The sequence below is a fragment of the Dromiciops gliroides genome, chromosome 6 (genome assembly GCF_019393635.1).
Source record: "Dromiciops gliroides isolate mDroGli1 chromosome 6, mDroGli1.pri, whole genome shotgun sequence".
Classification (NCBI taxonomy): domain Eukaryota; kingdom Metazoa; phylum Chordata; class Mammalia; order Microbiotheria; family Microbiotheriidae; genus Dromiciops; species Dromiciops gliroides.
This window is the reverse complement of record NC_057866.1, coordinates 212878701-212886072: the sequence shown is the minus strand read 5'-3', so window position 1 is coordinate 212886072 and position 7372 is coordinate 212878701. Positions and strand designations below refer to the sequence as shown.

The window sequence follows — 7372 nt, the reverse complement described above, 5'->3', positions numbered from 1 at the left end:
CTATTTTCATAATCAATGATAATCATTGTATTAAACCCCAAATCCACAGTCAGTAGGATCCTCTAACAGGAAGTAGAAATGTCATTTCAGAACATGAGAACAGAAATTGCAGATGGACCACATCAAATACCCATTTAGGAAACTGGTTCTTGAGGGAACACAATCTTGAAGGTATCAATGAATCACTTTACAGGAAGGAAGGCAGGGAAGTTACTAAATGAATAGTAAAAATGTGCAAAATATTGTAAAATTACACATTATAAAATATGTAAAATAATATGTTAAAAGTCATTGATAGAATAATAATGGCCAACTCGCTCTTATATTATGATATAAATGTATATACATACATAATTGTAAAATTATGTATATGCACATATAATTTTATAATACACATACATATAAATTATAAATGTATAGTACACATAATAAATGTATAATGCACATAAATTATAAATGTGTAACACCCATTTAAATGTATAATACAAATACAATATGTAATTATGTGTCATATAATTATATATAATTATAAAAGCTTTCTAAGAATGATCAACATATACAATAGATAGCTAATTAACATAACCATCATCATATCTCATAGACAGATGTAAATACAAAGATAACTATTAAACAATCATTTTTTATCATTACATTCAAGTGAACTACATATTATGAAGATATATGCACCCCAGAAAAGTGAATGCCATTGTTATAGATATTCTGAACATAGTTCAAGTGAAAGAAAGTATTTCTCTAAATGAATAGGTCCTCCAGATGGAAGTGATTGTGGATCATATGTGTTTGTGTTCATTCATGCATGTATATGTGTATGCATGCATATGACACGTGTGTGTGTCATATATGTGATATGCACACATACCTATGCATGTCTGTATGGTATATGATTCTTCTTGAATCAAAATTCAAAATGTTATTGTATTTAAACAGTCAGATTCATGATTAACCATGAGAATGTGGCCTAACAACCCATATTGGGGGAGGGGGTTATACCTTAATAGATGCAAATTGATTCTTACTTTATGTGAAGGGCAAAGTCATCAAGTCAGTAAATCAGCACAACCCTTTTGCTTAAACACTGTAATTGGAGGAGCTGAGGCAAGAATTACCTATTAGAAGGAACAAATTGAGTTGTATTTAGTAAACTGAACAGTAATTTTTTTGATTCAACAGAGATTTATTTCATACAGAATACAATATGGAGACAAATCAAACTCAGAAGACTGACCATGAGACCTAAGACTGGCTTTAACTTATGTATAATTAGGCAACAGGACAAGTCATGAAGTAGCAAATAAAAGCGATGACCTTGAGGAAGAAGGTACTTTTTCTAATGCCCATACTTTTGAAACTCCCACCCTCTGTTGTCCAGAGGGTACACCTCCCTGGCTTTGTAGGAGATGCATTGGAAGTGAAAGGCATGACTGCAGACTTCCCATTCAACAGTACATTCATCAGAGGTGGAGGATGACTGGTTGGCTTCACATTCTATACAAAGGTCCATAATGTTGTTCCTGCAGATGTCACAGTTGTCACCTACAATATCCCATGCTCAGAAGGCCACTGCATTCCACTTTTTCACTTCAAAGTGCTTCTTGCGGGCACTGCTGTTAGTGCCACTGGGGGTGTCCACATCTATCACTGCCGCCATTTTGGAAAACCAGTGCCCATCGTGTGCTTCCCTGAACAGTACTTTTAATTATCACAAGATGAATCCTATCACAAAAGCCTATATATTCACTCCTGACAGCATTCTCCCAATGTTACTCTATGATTCTAACACCTGGAACAACAGAATCTCAGAAGAATCAAACATATGGTTTATCAACATGTTGTTAAAGAGGTGCATAGTGGGTACATGCAGGCTATGAAATACTTCTAATTATGTCCTATGTACAAGAATTAGAATAAAGGGTATCATTCAGAAATAGATATTCAGAAAAGATGGGTCATCCGTGTAGCAAGAGTTAGGGATAGTATGACTATTTCTAGTCTTGCCCTGAGTCCTACAGAACATTAACACACATACACACACTACCACCACAAACTATACACATACACACTACACACATACCACACATACCACACACGCAGAGGAAATATATAGAAAGGCTTCTTGCATATTGGATAGATCCACATAGTAGACATTCTATATACAATTAATGGTTAAAATCTCACAGGATGAAAATATGCAGGTTGTGATAAACCCACAGAGATAATGCCCACATCAATGGATCACATATCCAACAAAGTATTGAAGAAAGAGCATCCTCCTAAATATTTTTTTCATATTTTAAAGATTTTTTTACTCAAATAGTTGACAAGGCATTTAAGCATTTCCGTCATATCTTCTGTGTCAGATAATTTGGGACTCGTGGTTAAGACCAATTGAATTGATTGTGCAACAATTTACTTTCATTGTGTTGGCTAAAATGAACTGTTTAAGGCATCAAGTAGTAGTCTATTTCATGTGCACTCTGTTTTAAATAATAATACACAAGTATTACAGAACTATGCCTAATATCAATATTCTCTATTGGATGCATACTAAGGTTTTTTTTTTTCTTGTTAAAGTGAAGATCTCTGAGACAATGTTTCAGTATCTGAGCATTTCAATGAAAGTTTAAAAATGAAATGTCTCATTTTTATCCCCTGAGGCTTATTAGCAGTCCTATGAAAATTTCTATCTAGGCAGAGAATAATTCCTGGAATCTCTATATGGGAATTAATTGGCTTTGCTTTTCCAATAGCATAAGGGAGGTCTTAGGTGTCTCAGTGGATTGAGCATGGGACCTGGAATGAGGAAGACTTGAGTTCAAATTTGGCTTTAGATACCACCTTTGTGAAACTGTATAAATCACTTAACCCTGTTTGTCTCAGTTTACTCATTTGTAAAATGAGCTGGAGAAGGAAATAGCAAACCACTCCAATGTCTTTGCCAAGAAAATCCCAAAATGGGGTCACAAAGAGTCAGACATGACTGAACAATACATCTCCTTAGGAAGGACCACCATGAGCAACTATGGAAGTAGAAATCCTGTTCAAAAGGGTACAAGGCATTCAGCAACCTCCTGATCAGCATCATCTAAAATTTTGAGGTGAAATCTGTCAGATGTTTTATTTTATATCCATGCATTTACATGCAGACTTGGCCAGCCTGGTATTGTTTTAAACTTGTTTCTTTTGAGGGGACCCCATAGTGGCAGAATCATATTCTTCATTGTTTTGCTATGCAAATCAATATGCAAATCAAATGCACTGTATTCTGTATCATTAGGCATAGTTTAAAGGTTGATTTCAGATGTAATAATTTATAAAATATAGGTTCTAAAATGTACAGGTCTAAATAATGTATTTTGAGTTCAAGGCTCAAAAAACACTTGCAATTTAACATTTGTGTCTGATAGTTTTAATTTCCCCTATAGCATTGGTTACCATTTTTTCTGATAACATCCTCTTATCAGAGTAAACCCCATCCCAAAGTTCATTAGTATGGGACACTTTCCTTATTGCTGGAGATGGTTGTTCTGCCCTGAGTGAGAGATGGATAAGAGTTGCTAAGAGGGGAAAGAGATCCAGCCTTTTACCAATCCCTTTCAGGAATATACTATTAAAGGTCCCTTCTGAGTCTCCTTTGGGACTCTCCAAAGATCAGTTCCTCTTTTGGAAGTGTTCACACTTCAAGTTTTCAATGAGCAAGAAGTTAGCTTCCAACTTTGAGGGAGAAGATGGAAGAGGAAGTCTCTGGGAAGAGAAAAGAGGAGTCAGCAGACTTCATCATGTCTGTCCCAGTTTGATCCTCTAGAGACCAAGAACTTTCCTCTTGGGTAAGATCAAAGACCCTCTCTTGGTTGGGCAGGTATTCACTCCCAGTGGGAGATATCCTTCATTCTGCATTGTCTGGCATATATTCTCCTATTTATATCTTCTCTGATTTCTGTTTTGTTATTATTTGAATGTATTGACTTCTTTGCTATTATCTGGGAGTGTTCATTTAGGAATTGGAAGTTGTTCAATCCTTTGCTAGAAAGATTTGGTTCTCTGACTTCCCAAAATGACAAAGTTATCAAAAGGCAGAGGGAATCCAATCATATCCCTTAGATGAAAAATATTTAAGGCAGAAAATGCATATACTTTTAGCCCTGTACCCCCCTCTCTTTGAGGAAAGCATATTGACCTTTGTCTTCAATACCTTCTACCAGAAATGAAAGTCTTCCTTGGAGAAGGGTGGAGGGAGAATTGGAGAGATACATCTATTCTTCCTCCCTTTGAGTCCCACAAACAGGATGCCATAACATAAGTGAGCCTCATTACACATGTAGGGCTCTCCATTTTTTCTTACCTCAGTTAATTTATTATTTTCTTGGTTAGGCAATCAACGTTATCAAGGTTAAATGACTTGCCCAGTGAAACATAGCTAGTAAGTGTCAAGAGTCAGAGGCCATACACACACACACACACACACATATGTATACAAGCATATATACATGCATACATACATACACAAAAACGAATACATACATACACACATACATATATATGTATACACACATATATATGTATACATACATACATATATACACACACACACACATATATTTGTGGGGCAATGAGGGTTAAGTGACTTGCCCAGGGTCACACTGCTAGTAAGTGTCAAGTGTCTGAGGCCAGATTTGAACTAAAGTCCTCCTGACTCCAGGGCCAGTCCTCTACATATTATGCCAACAAGCTGCCCCTCCTTACTTCAATAAAAAAAAAATTAAGATGTAACCAAAATAGGGGCAGCTAGGTGGCGCAGTGGATAGAGCACCGGCCCTGGAGTCAGGAGTACCTGAGTTCAAGTCCGGCTTCAGACACTTAACACTTACTAGCTGTGTGACTCTGGGCAAGTCACTTAACCCCAATTGCCTCACTAAAAAAAAAAAAAAGATGTAACCAAAATAGATAATTTGTTTTTATATTTATAAATTCATAAAGCATTACTCTATTCATAATATAAGGATAAAAATAGCATGTACTTCCCAGTATAATTCTAAGGACAAAATGACACATTTGTGAAGTGCTCTTTTAACCTTACTGAAACCAGATTTTGTTTCCTAGTTGAAGAGCAAGTAAGCCTGGGGTTATTTACAGACCAGAGAACAGGCCAGACAAGTCAAGAACCTTCCTCTCCTTAAATTGAACAACCAGGGACCCCTTGAATCTTGGGACACTTGGAAGCATTGCCCCACTTTAAGAAGGAGTTAAATGTCAAGAAATAGCCTGGCAAGATGAGCAGGGAGAAAAAAGCTGTGAACATAGAAAGTTTCTTTGGTGACAAGGAAGATTGGGGTACACCCTCAGAAGAGGATAGCAATGTCAGGGCTCCTACATCTAAAGCTTCCATGAAAAATATGAATTGGTCTCAAGCCACAAAAACACTCACAAGGGACTATGGGGCAGCTAGGTAGCACAGTGGATAAAGCACTGGCCCTGGATTCAGAAAGATATGAGTACAAATCCAGCCTCAGACACTTGACACTAGCTGTGTGACCCTGGGCAAGTCACTTAACCCCCATTACCCTGAAAAAAGAAAACAACAACAATAACAACAACAAAAGGACTATGAAGATAAAGTAAGAGAGGTAAAGGAAAAAATGGAAAGAGAAAAGAGAGTGATGCAGGAAAGTCACAAAAATGTTGGCAGCTTAAAAAGCCACATCGAAAAGCTCTCTAATGAAAATAATTGCCTAAGATTAGGATTTAACAAATAGAAGCTAATGATTTTATGAGAAACAAAGACACAATAAAGGAAATCCAAATGAATGAAAAAATAGAGGGCAATGTGAAATATCTTTTTGGAAAAAAACAGCTGGCCTGGAAAATAGATCCAGGAGAGATAATCTGAAAATCATTAGACTTCCTGAAAACCATGATCAAAATAAAAGGTTAGACATAATTTTCCAAGAGACTGCCAAAGAAAATTGTCATGATATTCTAGAACAATGTAAAATAAAAATTGAAAGAATCTACCAATCACCTCCTGAAAGAGATCCCAAAATGAAAACTTCAAGTAATATTATAATCAAATTCCAGAGCTCCCAGGTCAAGGAGAAATATTGCAAACAGCCTGAAAGAAACAACTCAAGTACTGTGGAGTCACAGTTAGGATAGCACAAGATATATCAACTTTTACATTAAAAGATCAGAGGGCATGGAATATGATATTCTGGAGGGCAAAGGAATTGGGATTACAACCAAGAATCCCCTACCCAGCCAAACTAAGTATAAACTTTCAGGGGAAAAGATGGGACTTCAATGAAAAAGAGGACTTTCAGGAATTCATGAAAAGACTTGAACTGAATAGAAAATTTGACTTTGAAACACAAGGCTATAGAGAAGCATAAAAAGGTAAACAAACAAACAAAAAAAGAAATCATGAGATATGTTAAAAGGTTAAACTGTTTACATTCCTACATGGGAAGATGATACGTCTAACACATAAGAATTTCTCAGTATTAGGGGAGATGATAGGAATAAATTTAGATAGAGTTTACATGTGGTAATTGATTATGAAGGGATGAAATATGTACAGAAGTTATCTTTTGTTTATCTTTTTTTCGTGGTACAGTCAGAGGTAGGTGGCATAACCAGGGTCTCGTGTCTGAGGCTGGATTTGGACTCGAATTCTCTTGGGTTCAAGGAGGATGCTTTATCCACTGTGTAACCTAGCTGCCCCATGATGACATCTTTAAAATTTAGGAGTGAGAGTATTACCCTGGGAGGAAGGGAAAAGTAGAGGTGAAATGTGGTAAAATATCTCTCATAAAGGAAGCAAGAAAAAGCTTATGGAGTGGAGGGAAATTTGGGGCAGGAGTGTGGAAGTGAATGAGCCTTGCACTCATCAGAATTGGGTCAAAGAGAGAATAACATACACAATCAATTGGGCATAGCACTGTGGGAAAGTGGGAGGGGGAAGGGACTGGGGGGAGGGGTGTGAAGGAAGGAAGGGCAGATTGGGGGAGGGGCAATTGGAATCAAAACACTTTTGAAGAGGGATAGGGTAAAAGAAGATAGAAAATGGAGGGAATATCATGGGGGAATGAATAGGATGGGGGAAATACAGTTAGCAATAGTAACTGGGAAAAAATTTGAAGCAGGGGCAAGAGCAATGTAAGATGAGGATGAGGATAATGATGATGATGGTACTTACATTGCTGGGATATTGTGAAGAAAATTCTTCATCAGGTATAAGGTACTAGATAGATGTTGACTATAATTGTTGCAATAATCAAACTCATGGGTATTTTGTAAAGTAATCTCCCTTTTAAGTACTATACAAATGTAGTCTACTATTTAAAAAATAATAAAATGA

At 36.6% G+C, this 7372-nt stretch overlaps 1 pseudogene; it reads right to left on the bottom strand.

Annotated features, from left to right (window-relative positions):
- Nucleotides 1-1348: 1348 nt before the first annotated feature.
- On the bottom strand, nucleotides 1349-1669 carry LOC122732934 (annotated as a pseudogene).
- Nucleotides 1670-7372: the final 5703 nt, after the last annotated feature.